Below are 15,205 nucleotides of genomic sequence, written 5' to 3'. Positions count from 1 at the left end.
CCAAAAAGTTATCCCACCACCAAATGTTTCCATCTATCACGTAGCTTTAGTGAAACGCGGAGTGTTTGTACGCAAACCGGTCTTTAGCGTCGATGACGGGGCTCCGTCGCTTTAGTCCACCCACTCGAAGATCTCGATCAAATCACTTCACTCGCTCGTCTTAGGATCAAACTGACGAAGGGGAGCTATCACGAAACCCTCTCCTCTCTCATCCACCCATTCCGATTTCTTCTCTGGATGATGTTTCGCTCAACGTTGGTTGCACCTCCCGACGTGCGTCTTGATTCTTTCCGTTGTCACCCTCCGCTATACTTCCTTAGTCGTCACACGGATTCAAAAGCGCGGAAAATGAACGGAACCGAGAGAGGAAACTCGCGCGGCGATCCTTTCCGTCGCTGGCGCAATGAAGCCGGTCAGACGCGCGCGAACGGATCGACGTCGCCTTGTTCATTGGCGGGGATCCGGTATTGTGGTGGTGGTGAGGGGATTAAGACACGTTTTCTTTTGTTTTCGAGGCGGAGAAGTGGCGGAGGGAGGGAAGAAGGAGGAAGGGGGGAAAGGGAGTGGATTCCGGTCGTGCAGGACGCCTCAATGCGTCGCCGAGTTTTGTTTTGCGTCCGCTTTAAGGACCCCTCTCTGTTCAACTTCAGCCCGCCTGGATGATCTCGCGTTGGAAAACTTCCCGGGGGACTGCGTGTGGGATTCGGGCGGAAAAGGGGGATCCGGCGGCGGTCAGAGGCCCCTCTCCTTCCGCCACATTGCCCTTTCTCCTCCTACCCACTCCACGCTTCCCCTCAATAACTCGACGTTCTCGTCCCACTTTCGCCACCTCCCTTTTACTTTTCCTTCCCCCCTGCATTCTGTCTGTCTCTCTCACTCCCGTTGCCAATATTTCTTGTTTTAGCTCACCCATATATTGTTTTTGTTTGCATATTCTTTCGCGTATCCCTCCTACTATTGGTTGGAATTTGCGATGCGGTCAATTCTCTCGAAGCAGAATGTGACAATTATTTAAATCTCTATGTAGTTTCGATGTAAAAGTTTATTTGTATATTCTACCACGTTTTTATCATAGCAAGGGTCCATTTATAAATCCATTTAGTGTCATCATATAGAACTATTAGATGACCATGTCTTCCAATAATATGCCAATCTACATTTTACAGATTGTGCTTGAATTTTGAAATTACTACGTATATTCCTTAAGAATTGGTATGTCAATTTATAACTTTGAAAATCATGACTCTAGTATTCCTAAGATTTCATATAGATATATATGGATATTTAAAAATTTTCTCTTTATTAATGTTGAAAAAATTTACAAAATATTAGAGTTTATAAATGAAATCATTGGAATTAGAGCGGATAACAATTTTGCATTCATATTTCATGACTATTACTAGTTGTTTTCATTATTTACATGTTTGCACATTTCGAGCCTTGGGCAGGGGTGTCGTTCCTCGTACTTTGATCCCTAGAAAACATGGTGATAATAAAAGAATTATCTGGGTCCCAGGGCCTCACAGGTCACCAACAGTCTTGGCTGGCAAAAATGTTACATATAGCACTACTCCGAATATTTTTTAACTCCTGTTGCTACTTTTTGCTAATTAAATTTAAAAAACTTCTATGACCCTTTATTGGAAGTTACCAAAATACCATCACAAAGGTCGAAATATTTAAGGCTGGCTATTCTCTAAAATAATTTTGTTCATTTTTTCTAAGATGAATAAATAAATAAATATATATATATATATATATATGTATTTTTCTTTAGCAATTAGTGTTAAACTATGGCTTCGTGTTCATTTAATGAGCTAATCAAGGTCGGAAGCCTTATTGTACCGAAGTTATGTTATGATATGCCACTGTTTAGAGGCACTATGTCCTACCTTGGGCAAACCAAGCAGACGACCATCCCACGGCTCATTTAAGCTTGAAAAGTTTTGTATGGCTTCATTGGCAATTCGCAGTAACGGTACGGCTTCTAAACTTAATTATTAATCTATTTACACATGGATAAGTCTTAAACTTATTGTGCTAAATTTTCTATTTTTACCATTAATGTTATTTCCCGTGACAATTGTTGTCAATAATGGTGACAGGTCTGAACTGGTTTCTTAATTACTTTTGGGTGTCGTTCATTAGTATTACCTCCAGATTCATCTGTATTTTAAAATGATGTCTAATTTTATCCCAAAATTGGTGACGAAATTATTTAGTCAGTTGAGCTTGCTATTTATCAATGCATATAAAAATATTAAATAGAATTAATTAAGAGGACAAAAAGTGATTAATGAAAAGCATATTGACTTGAAGAATCACCTAGTATTAAGACTGTGGAAAAGAAGACAGCTAAACATGAAAATATGAGAGCGTAAACCAATGCTGGCCTAGCAGCACACATCTGTCTGAGAATTTCGGAAGCCTATGGGAGAAATCTTGAAAGCGATTTCAAAAAGAAAAAAGTTAATGGCTGGCCAAATAATGAATACATAAAGAAAGATTAGAAAAGACTTAACTACGGAGTTAGCTGCTATATTGATCCGAAACTTGGTCTTTGAGACAACCGAATGTGCATAGATTGGAGGATTGTCGCATGGGGACAAGACAGGAAAAATTAGTTCTACAGAGAGTGAGGGTGTTTCTTTTATAAGATAAAAGAAGGAAGAAAGTATTTTTATGATTTTTGGTGGAGAAGATAGTAGGAATACTGGGAAATAGTGAAACGTCAAAGAACTTTATAGGTGGAATAATGTTAGTTGAGTGGGAAAAAAAGGAAGAGAAATGAATTTTTGGCTGGCATTAAGGTATGCAGAATTCACAAACCTATGGGATTAACGCCTCCTGTAGCAGCGAAGAATTTTACGTTTTCTATGAAGGTCCTAATATGTCGAAAACCACAAAAAAATATATCTTTTAAGTGACTTTTATGTGCCATAATGTACAATAATTCATCGTAATTAAAATATATAGCAAGCATCTTGACATTAGATGTACTAGACACGTAATGATTGTTTGGATTTTTATTTACTACTTTTGTAATGATAATAGCTTGAAATATTTTCTTTAGAGAACCATTTGTTATTATTTTTTATGCATTAATTACTAGTTGAATTTCTAGGCGATTTATGTAATGCCTTCTTGCAGATTTTTTTTACTCTTCTTGAATAGTACTTCACCTTCACATGCATTCACTTCGAATAATTTCCACAATTATTGTCCTAAGTAAACAAATGATAGCATCTGATTAAATATTAATACGGGCTTCAGCTAAATATTTAATTCTTCCACATTAAAAAATGTTTCGAAACGGCAGTATAGAAATACTCTCCGAAGAACATGTTTAAAAATTAGAGCGATGTTAACTTCCAAGTGAAAATTTTCGAACTTAGTTTGTTACAACATGCACTCTGCTGAACATCATTGCTTAAAAGAGACATAAGCAGAAAATAACAATAAAAGAATTCCAAATCAGGAGTACATTTGTTTCTATTACGTAAGGAAACGTTTACCAAGAGGCTGCAATTGGTGTCAGGCACCTGGACTGATGAAAACTTGAATATTGAGCATGTATAATATTTACTTATATATATATATATATATATATATATATAAACATACATATACATACATACATATATATATATATATATATATATATATATATATATATATATCCCTCCCCGGACTACAACCTTGACGTGGTGGAAGGGCTTGTGCGTTCCGATGACCCCTAGAGCTGTACTGGCGGGAGTAATAAAAATTGCTCCTGGTAGGGTCACCCATGCCAGATAGGTCGAAGGTTAGGAGCCAGACGAAAGGTAGTCCACGCAGCGTCTGTTCCTCAGTGAGGCGGCTGCAATGGCGTCTGACCCCAGTGGGGCGGCCAGTAAGTGATGGTGTCACGTTAAAAACACTATTGAGGAAGGCAACGGGAAACCACCTCAATTATCATTCCCAAGAACAATGTGATGGACAATAGAGATATTTTGAGTCCTGGCAACCACGGGGCTCGGCCCAATCGGCCGTGTGTCGTGCCCGGCAGCGGGGGAGGCAAGGCTTCCGCGGTCGTCATCCCACGAAACCCTTGCAAGGGAAAACCAGCAGCAGCAGGACAGAAGACGCAGGAGAAGAAGACCAAATTAGTTAGAATAGGAACGTGGAATGTTAGGACAATGATGAGGACGGGGAAATTGGAGAATGTTAAGCGAGAGATGGAAAGGGGAAATATAGATATTTTAGGTCTATGCGAGGTGAGATGGAAAGATAGCGGGGATTACTGGAGTGATAAGTATAGAATAATATACAGCGGTGGGGACGAGAGCAAACGAGGGGTCGCCATAGTATTAAATGAAGAGGTAGGAAGAAGCGTAGTCAACATAGAGCAGGTAACGGATAGAATACTACTAGTGGAGATAAAAGCAGAACCGACGAACTTAGTTATTATCCAGGTATACATGCCACCGAGCAACCATAAGGAAGAAGAGGTCGATAGGATATACGATCAGTTAGAGGACATGATTGCATGTGTTCCTGCAGGGAAACATTTGATAGTGATGGGGGATTGGAATGCGACAGTAGGCGAAGGAAGAGATGGTGATGAGGTGGGGGACTACGGTTTAGGCACGAGGAATGACCGCGGGGAGAAAGCAGTTGAGTTCTGCAGGAGACAGGGGTTAGTTATCACCAACACTTGGTTCAGACACCACAAAAGACGCAGGTATACATGGAAAATGCCAGGTGACTCGGGAAGATATCAGCTAGATTATATCCTGGTTAGACACAGGTTTAGGAACAGTGTGATAAATTCCCACAGCTTCCCGGGAGCGGATGCGGACTCAGACCACAATTTAGTTGTTATGAAATGTAGCGTACGTTTTAAAAAGATAAGGCAGGGGCGGCGAGTTAGAAAATGGAATGTAGAAGCATTAAATGGGTTGAAAAGAAAGGAATACAAACAGGCGGTAGAGAAAATCATGGAGGACGGTAAAGAGCTAATTACTATTGAAGAAAAATGGGAATGTATCAAAAAAGGGTTGTCTAAAGCGGCAAAAGACACTATTGGAACCGTTAACGCTAAAAGGACTCGTAAACCATGGATCACGGATGAGATGATTACAAAAATGGATGAGCGGCGAAAATGGAAGAATATAAATACAGAATTAGGCAAAATGAAGTACAAAGAATTGAACAATAAATTGAGGCGGGCAACAAATAAAGCAAAAGAAGCATGGTGGAAGACGCAGTGCGAGAATATGGAAAGTCTGCAGAGGAAGGGGGAAATCGGTGCGCTTTACAGCATAGTTAAATCTTTATCGGGAAGTAAGAAAGGGAGATCAACGATAGCAGTTAGAGATAAGGCCGGTAAGGTAATAGTTGACGCAGGAAAGATCCAAGAGAGATGGAAGGAATATGTAGAAGACCTGTATAGTAAAGAGCTTAGACCAACAAAGTTAGACATTGAAAATGAGCATGATGTAGAGGAAGACAGCTTAGACCCAGGCATACTAGAAAATGAGATAGAAAGGGCATTAAGGGAGATGAAAATAAATAAGGCCGTGGGGGTGGATAGCATTCCTTGCAGCCTAGCAGCAGAACTTTTAAAATGCTTAGGAAAATGTGGGAGGAAGAGGCTATATGGGCTGATCCGTAGTATTTATGAGGAGGGAATCTGGCCGGAAGACTTTGTGAGATCAGTTTTAGTTCCTATTCCGAAAAAGGTAAAGGCCACGTCATGTGAGGACTATAGGACAATTAGTTTGATATCCCACGCAGCTAAGGTTGTTCTCAGGATCATAAACAAAAGGATAGAGAGTAGGGCAAATGATTACTTAGGGGATGATCAGTTTGGGTTTAGGAAGGGGAGAGGTACGCGTGATGCCATTGCAGTAATGAGATTATTAATCGAGAGGAATATAGAACACAACCAGGAGGTATTTGCCTGTTTCGTAGATTTCGAAAAAGCGTTTGATAGAGTAAATTGGGAAAAACTAATGAGTATATTGCAGAAAATAGGAATAGATTGGAGGGAAAGGAGGCTAATCCGCAATCTGTACATGTCTCAGACTGCCCAGGTGAGGGTGGGAAACGGGGATTCAGGATGGGCAGTGTTAGGAAGGGGTGTAAGGCAGGGTTGCCCATTATCACCGTTGCTGTTCAACCTGTACGCAGAAGAAATGATCAAAGAGGCATGGGAAGAACTCGAGGTAGGAATGAAAGTGGGCGGGGAATTCGTAAAATCAGTTAGGTTTGCTGATGACCAAGCTTTAGTTTGTCAGTCAGCCAAGGGGCTGCAAGCATTGCTGAGTGAATTGGAAATTCAGTGCGACAGGTATGGGATGAGAATCAATATTAATAAAACAAAGGTTATGCGATTTTCTAGAAAGAAAAAGGCCAAGCTTAACATTAAAATAGGAGGGCAAAGGCTAGAGCAGGTAGAACAGTTTACGTATCTCGGTAGGGTTTTGGACCAACACGGTCAAAGTAGTAGGGACGTAAGGAGAAGAATTGCGCTAGGCAAAGAGGCTTTCACAAGGAGGAGGGAGTTGATGACAGGGACTTTGAGTAAGGATGTTAAGAAAAGACTCGTAAAAACTTTGATATGGAGCGTAGCTATGTACGGTGCGGAAACGTGGTCATTGAAGCAGGAGGATAGACGTAGATTGGAGGCTTTTGAAATGTGGGTGTGGAGAAGAATGGAGAAGGTGAAATGGACAGAGAAGAAAACAAATAAGGAAGTACTTGGTATGGTGGGCGAAGAGAGGGGTTTGTTGGGAGCAATCGTATGGAGGCAGGAAAAGTGGATGAAGGGGGTGTTGACCGGCAGTGGGATGTTGAAGTCTGTGATAGAGGGTAGAATGTTGGGCAAAAGAGGAAAGGGAAGGAACAGGATAGGGTTGTTGGACGGGATGAAGGGAGGAAGGAAGTACTCAGAGATGAAGAGGGACCTGATATAGAGTAGGATGATTGATTTTGTGTTTTGTTAGGAGTAATAAAATATTTGCTTGGTAGTTGTGTCAGTCCAAAAACCTACTTAACCGGTAGATTACTTAAAAAAAAAATATATATATATATATATATTTAACACTTCCGTGTTACTTCGACGAAATCATCTATATATATATATATATATATATATATATATATATATATATATATATATATATCTATATAGATGATTTCGTCGAAGTAACACGGAAGTGTTAAATAAAACACTTTGGCAGCTACAAACAATATTGATTTTAAGGTAATCTACCGGTTAAGGTAGGTTTTTGGATGGACACAACTACCAAACAAATATTTTATTACTCCTACAAAACACAAAATCCATCATCCTACTCTATATCAGGTCCCTCTTCATCTCTGAGTACTTTCTTCCTCCCTTCATCCCGTCCAACATCGCTATCCTGTTCCTTCCCTTTCCTCTTTTGCCCAACATTCTACCCTCTATCACAGTCTTCAACATCCCACTGCCGGTCAACACCCCCTTCATCCACTTTTCCTGCCTCCATAGGATTGCTACCAACAAACCCCTCTCTTCGCCCACCATACCGAGTACTTCCTCATTTGTTTTCTTCTCTGTCCATTTCACCTTCTCCATTCTTCTCCACACCCACATTTCAAAAGCCTCCAATCTACGTCTATCCTCCTGCTTCAACGACCACGTTTCCGCACCGTACATAGCTACGCTCCATATCAAAGTTTTTACGAGTCTTTTCTGAACATCCTTACTCAAAGTCCCCGTCATCAACTCCCTCCTCCTTGTGAAAGCCTCTTTGCCTAGCGCAATTCTTCTCCTTACGTCCCTACTACTTTGACCGTGTTGGTCCAAAACACTACCGAGATACGTAAACTGCTCTACCTGCTCTAGTTTTTGCCTTCCTATTTTAATGTTAAGCTTGGCCTTTTTCTTCCTAGAAAATCGCATAACCTTTGTTTTCTTAATATTGATTCTCATCCTATACCTGTCGCACTGAATTTCCAATTCACTCAGCAATGCTTGCAGCCCCTTGGCTGACTGACAAACTAAGGCTTGGTCATCAGCAAACCTAACTGATTTTACGAATTCGCCGCCCACTTTCATTCCTACCTCGAGTTCTTCCCATGCCTCTTTCATCATTTCCTCTGCATACAGGTTGAACAGCAACGGTGATAATGGGCAACCCTGCCTCACACCCCTTCCTAACACTGCCCATCCTGACTCCCCGTTTCCCACCCGCACCTGAGCAGTCTGAGACATGTACAGGTTGCGGATTAGCCTCCTTTCCCTCCAATCTATTCCTATTTTCTGCAATAACAAACAATATAAGAACATATAAAAAGAACACTCACACGTTATTTCTCAATAATTTCTACGGGATTTAGCTCCGTCTTCCTCAGAAGAAACATTAGTTCTCAGTACTGAGTATAGAGAAAGTGTTCGGAAGAAATTCGGGAAAGGCAGGGCAAGTGGAACTAGGAGAATAGGAAGGCGATGGAACCGAAAGGCGATAGGATGTTGAAGATGAAGAAGGGAATGATGAGAAAGGGAGGTAGATGGGGTAGAATGTGTATTTTGGGTGGAGTTAAGGGTAGTTGAATGTACGTACACGTAATGAGTGATTTAATTCTATTTGTAGTATATCATCTAAAGATATTATGAAACATGTTAGTTATGTCTTGGGTATTAGTAGCGTGTAATACCGAGGTTAATAAAAGACTTACTTCACTTTTTAGGATCCTATTTGGTGTCTAAACGAAAAGTTAAGCTTCATTGGTTGAGTGAAGAAACAAGTAAAGCCTAATGATGGCTAACACGAACAAAGGTTACAATGAACGTTAGTTGGAGAATAAAATATTACGTACAAATCTATATTCTGTTAAACTTTGAGAATTATAATTCTGATGTGGATAAAATAAGTTTTAAAATTGCTTTAGACATGAATTTTATACTCTAGTAAGTGTTGATTGTAAAAGTTTTTATTAACTCATTGGTGCACGTTTTGGGAATATCCCAGATTTCTCTTTTTTGGCTATTAAGCTGTGAAAACGGATTCTTCTCTCGGAGGTTTGGGTATATTCTCGGAGAAGAAAGTGCATTTTACTTTTTGTGGCGTCATAGTGCTGATAACAAGAGTTATTATAGTCCTCAAAAAGTTTTATTCCCTTTTTTCTTATTTGTCAATGTTTATTTGGTTTTCATTAATTTTTATCCGATTGGTTTGAATTCATTCGGTGACGATTTTCGCTTTTTCATTTACGAAAATTCTTTCTGTTACGAATTTCGCTTTTTGATTTACGAAAATTATTTCTATGAACGAAAACTACATTTGATCTGAATTTTATACTTTAAATATTAATGTCGACATTTTGATGGTAGTTTTAAATTATACGCCATTGCTACTTCTTGCATTAAGTTCTTTTGGCTAAGTTAATAGTCCCGTTACTGATTAAACAGGATTTTTGAATCCATTGAAAGACTCTTTCTAGCAAATCACAATGTATAAAAATTTGTGGCTCGGCACTGATTTATCTCTTAGATTTTTACTCACTTTCCCAAAATACCCTAATCAACTATTAGTCATATACTTCTGCGTGAAATTCACTCCTTACGTAATATTATCTCCTTTTCTCTCAACGAAGTCATTGAGACTTAGCCATCATCCTTGACTGGGGTTTCCTACTGTAGTACTGAAGTGAAAATTTCTTTTCGAAGAAGTGCTAGTGTTGTAAAAATATTTGAAATATTTCCTTGTCCTGTTAGCGATTTACTGACCTGTACTTATGTTTGCGATTTTTTCAAGGGATTATTTTATTTTGACCATTACATTCTTGGAAAACTTTGCTTGGATGTTGGGCAGTCATAAACGACGTAATTTCCATTTCTGATGTAAAACCTTTGCACTAATCCTCTTTCCATACTCCTCTTAATTTATTTTCTTTGGCTGGTGGATTTACTGCCACATCTCTTTAATATCCACCTCTTTGTTCGATAAATGTAATTAACCTTTCCATTTATGGAAAGTTTTCGGTCCTCTCAACAATAAGTGGAAGTCCGAGGGAGCCGTTTTAATCAAACCGTCGAAAATCCCGATAATTAACTCAGCTCTCCACGTCCCTGCCTTTCCAATCCCTCGCTTTCCCCAGCTACTTCTTTATTTGCCACTCCTCCTCCCCATTCCCTTCCTCTCGCACATTTCACTTCCCTTCGTAGAATCCTTGCCGTCTGCACAAGACGCTTTCTCGGAAAAACGTCGCGGGATTTTTTGGCTCCCGACTGGCCTTCCTAGAAATATACTTGCATCCATATTTAATTCCTCCGTCGTCCCCTACCGTCTCGCTTAATATCACCCTCGAGAGATGGAGTACGCTTTATCTTTTAGCGAGTTTCGTCGTGGAAACCCTTGACCAGATTTTTTTCACCTTCTTTTAATGCTCACCAGTGCCCGACTGCCACTGTCTCCCACTACTATCTTTCTTTTGCTACAGTTTATCTCAGTTGAACGCAGCAGCGGAGCAATTTGTCCACTAATACTGTTTACTTCCCGCTTCTCTCCAATATTCCTTTCCTAATTTCGTCCACCCCCCATTTCGCCCACGCCCTTTCTTCCTCTTTCTCCCGAGCAACCTTTTGCCATTAATCTATCGCGTCCTTCTGGGCTTCCGTCGGTGGCAGCGGCTCCGAAATTATCGTAAACGCATGGAACTCCCGTGAACTCTGGAGTCTCCCCCCGGCAATCAGTCACGTTTCCCTTTAGTCGTTATAATTTATGGTCTAGGGAATATATTACGAGCGTTTTCGTTCACTACGTAACCGTTGCTTTCTCGCCGCGTTGTGGAATTCGTTCGATGCTTCACGGCTCTTCCGTGCTCGACTCTTAACATTTATCGTTATTTCCGGAATTGAGGAATTTTCACCCTTTAGTGATTCCGTTTTGATATTATTATTCGTCACGGTATTTCTTCGTTCGTGTACCGAGGGTTCATTCAAGTATTTCTGTGCACCGAGGGTTATTTGCTAACGGTGTGTTTTTTTCTTTCCACCAAATACCGGCAGTCGTAAATTATCGTCATAGGTTTCCGCAGTCGAGTATTCATGGAGTTATATTAGCTTTTACGAGGTTACTTTGCATCTGAAAAGATTTTTGTCGGCTCAAATTTATCCTCTCGTAAACAAAGATTAATTTTATATTTTGTTTTTATCGAGCCAATATGACCTAGCGGTCACTTAACTCTTGAAATTTCGGTGCTTTAAATCTTTGAAAATTGCTTTCTGTATGAGAGTTGAAAACACAGAATTTGAGTTATCTCTTCGAGAAAATGGTGGAAGCTATTTGGAAAAATAATATTTTAATTACTTTTCTTTCCTCTGTTTATCCTTGCCATATTATTAAAATTATATTGTTTATAGCTATAGAAAGTCTGTAGCTGAATCTTCCGAAGAAATATTCTTTGTAAACACTTTAAACACACATTCGGACCATAATAATACGAAATTATCTCCGAATTAAACGTTTGCTCTCTCTAACCAACATAAAAGAGTTAAAGTTATACACTATGAGTTATCTACTTTTGTATATTCATAAATGATGAACGAGGTAAAATTAGATATCCCAACCAAGAAATCTTTTCCTCCCACCGATAATTTCACCCCGTTTAGATATTTACTGTGCCATTAGATCAAAAGCTTTTTGGCTCCGTATATTTATGCATTAATTACTATTATTGGTATTTTATAGGGTTTAGGTAGGTCTTGGATGCACAAAACCTCTAAAGCTGTAGAAAAATCTATTTACTTGCCTCTCCCAACAAAATACAACCTGACATCGGAAATTACAGGAAGTTCATCTTCCGCATACATATTTCCTCCCTTCATTCCATCCAACATGCCTATTCTATTCCTGGCTCTTCATCGCTTGCCGAACGTTTTCCCCCCTATCACTTTCTTAAGAATCTTTCTTAAGAATACAATGGCCAAAGAAAATCCTATGAATCGATGTTTTTGTCTTTTTTAGATTTTTCTCAACAATCCTCTCCCCTTTCCACTTCATCATTTGTTTCCCTTCCAGTCCACCTCATTTTTTTCATCCTTCACCATGCCCACATCTCAAAATTGTCATATCTACGCTTATCATCTCAACTCAATGGACATGTTTCCGAGCCATACAAAACCTTGCTACATGTTAAGTTTTGACGAGCCGTTTCTTAACTTGCTAAACTTTCCTGCCACGCAGACGAAATTCTTTCCCCATGCCCATAGTACTTTGACCATTTTGGTTCAGGAAATTTCTAAGATAAATAAACTGTTCCACCTGCTAAAGCTAATGAACTCCTATATTAATATTTAACATAGCCTTCCTCTCTCTCAAAAATGGCACAACCTTTATTTTACATACCAAGATTTAATTTCCCTCGCAGTTTCTCCTCGATCGTCATATCCTGTTTATCTTTGTATAAGCATCAATTCAAACGTTCTCATCACAAGGTAGAAGACGCCAGGTTTTAGAATTTGTTGTAACTATACAGAATTCATTTACTTTTACCTAGAGCACATTATAGTTTCCAAGTCCTGTGTTTATGTTCCAAATTCGTTTCCTCTCTCTTCTTCGCTTACCTAACATTCTCTATGTTACCGCAGCCCTTAAAACATTTCCACTCTCTCTTTAACAAACAACCTCCTCATCTAATTTACATGCTCTCCTCGAATTTTCTCTGCCATACGCAACGAAGTATTGCAAAAAGTATGCAAAAAGTTGCAAAAAGCAATGGTATTGGAAAAGAGCAAGTTGATGGGGCAATGTCAAAAGGTAGGCAATTTAATTGGAGAGTGGATGGGGAAATGTAAACTAAAATATGGGGATAGAAAAGAAAAAATAAGCATTTCGGACATTAAGAGAACTTAATGAAGAGCTAGAGAGGAAAATACCCTTTAAAGGCAAAAGGTAACTCTTATTTGTCCAAAATGCTCAGCAAAGTCTACGAAAATACATATTAAATTTATTCTCCGTCACAATATATGATTCCGTTTAGAAAACGAGTTCGGTTTCATTAAAAGGAAAACTTAAAATGTTTACCACTCCTTTCATCCTCAAAAACGAAACAATAAGGATAAAAATCCACATTGTTCCCTTTCACGTCTTTCCAACGCAACTACGAATATCATTTTCTGTTGAATGCTCGAACAATTTCACCACTTAATTATGAAACATGTCTAAACGCCATTTTAAACTAAATAATGTTTATTTTTAATTGACATCAGTGTACTTGTCATGATAGCTTTATGATGAATTAAGTATTGCTTTTTAAGTCCCACCTAGCACGACACAATTAATATTCCAAAACCTGAATTCTCAATAGACCACCTTGCTTGCTGCTGCTCATGCTTCTTGCCTATTTTCATTCTCTCCAAAATTCCTGATCTTTGCCTGCATTTTTTACCTAACATTTTCCTCTCCACCACAGTCCTCATCATTCCATCGCCAGTCAAAATTCTCTGTACCCACTCTTCCTGCCTATTACGAATTTCTTACGGTGCCCCAATATCCTTCCGCGCTAATTTCTTCCTTTATTCTTCTTTTAGTCCAGTCCACATTTTCCGTTCTCCCCCGAAGGCACATAACAATTCCTAATCTACACTTTTCCTCTCGTCACAATGGTCAACTTTCCAAGCCATTAAATACACGTGTGGTTCACTCGATAGTAATTACCAGTCATTTGTTAACATTTTCTCTTATGGTTTTATCCATCTGTTCTCTCCTCTTTGTAACATGGGAAGACGTTTTATCCTTGAATTGTTCCACCTGCTCTTGTTTATGCCCTTTAACAATAACGTTTGAATTACCCTTTACATTTATGGTTATTATCAGTATCTTCCTTTTCTCTTTATTGAACCTCAAATCATTATTTTCTCAGTGATCATAACTCTGAGGTGCTTACATTCATTATAATCCCTCGGGTGAATATAAAGTAAAAGCTTCATCATACGCAAATTTATGTGACTTGATTAATAACCTTCTTTATTTCCCTACTTTCTTCTCCAAACCTCTCCAATTCTTTCTTATTTTAATCATTATTTTAGACTTAAATGTTCAAATCATTAGAAATATCTACGGTAATACTAATCTAGTTTTTTATAAGATGGGGGAGATAATACTTCATAATCGTGAAATACCGGAAATATTAATCCGTTTGCTGGTTATTTCTCAAGTTTGGGTACAAAATCCTTTTTTAATAGTAATGAATTACATAAATCAGGATAAGTTATATTTGGAGTATTTTTTCTTCATCAGTTTAGCGGATCAACGTATGCTGAAAACGGCAGTCCTGCTAAATATGATATGTGCAATGAGCATCATTGTCATTTGAATTTTACCTGATTTTTTCAAACATTTTTTGAAAAAGTCAATTCATATTTTCACCATGCAAGCGTTTAATTTGTTTTCGAAATGCCAGCGTAAGTTGATCTTTAAAGCTAGCAATTTAATCCACGCGTATAATACTGGGGACATGCCCTCAATATGCCGAACGTCGCTATGATTTTCTTCCTCACTTTTCATAAAACTTTAAAGATTATTTGCTGAATATGTCATTTATTTAATGTTTATTGATTAAGGCTTGCTTTTAAATCGTGAAAATACTCTATAAAATAATTTATGAATTTCAGATATTGGGAATGTTATTATTATAAGGTAATCTACCGGTTAGGGTAGGTTTTTGGATGGACATAATTACTAATTAAATAATTTGTGATCCCCAGCAAAACACAACATCCTACTTTACATCAGGTCCCTCTTCAGCTCTGAGTACTTTCTTCCTCCCTTCATCCCGTCCAACATCCCTATCCTGTTCCTTCCCTTTCCTCGTTTGCCTAACATACGCCCCTCTATTACAGTCTTCAACATCCCACTGCCGATCAATACCCCCTTCATCCACTTTTCCTGCCTCCATAGGATTGCTCCCAACAAACCCCTCTCTTCGCCCACCATACCAAGTACTTCCTCATTTGTTTTCTTCTCACCTTCTCCATCCTTCTCCTCATCCACATTTCAAAAGCCTCTAGTCTACGTCTATCCTCCTGCTTCAATGACCACGTTCCCGCGCCGTACATAGCTACGCTCCATATCAAAGTGTTTACGAGTCTTCTCTTAATATCCTTACTCAACGTCCCCGTCATCAACTCCCTCCTCCTTGTGGAAGCCTCTTTACCTAGTGCAATTCTTCTCCT

At 39.0% G+C, this 15,205-nt stretch overlaps 1 long non-coding RNA gene across 1 annotated transcript in view; it reads right to left on the bottom strand.

Moving 5' to 3' along the window:
• LOC139701014 (uncharacterized) overlaps positions 1–15,205 on the bottom strand; it is a 246,611-nt gene that overhangs the window by 187,060 nt on the left and 44,346 nt on the right. The window lies entirely within an intron of this gene.

The sequence above is a fragment of the Hetaerina americana genome, unplaced genomic scaffold, assembly GCF_022747635.1.
Source record: "Hetaerina americana unplaced genomic scaffold, ioHetAmer1.1.p SCAF_11, whole genome shotgun sequence".
In the NCBI taxonomy this organism is placed as follows: domain Eukaryota; kingdom Metazoa; phylum Arthropoda; class Insecta; order Odonata; family Calopterygidae; genus Hetaerina; species Hetaerina americana.
This window is presented reverse-complemented; position numbering and strand designations above follow the sequence as displayed.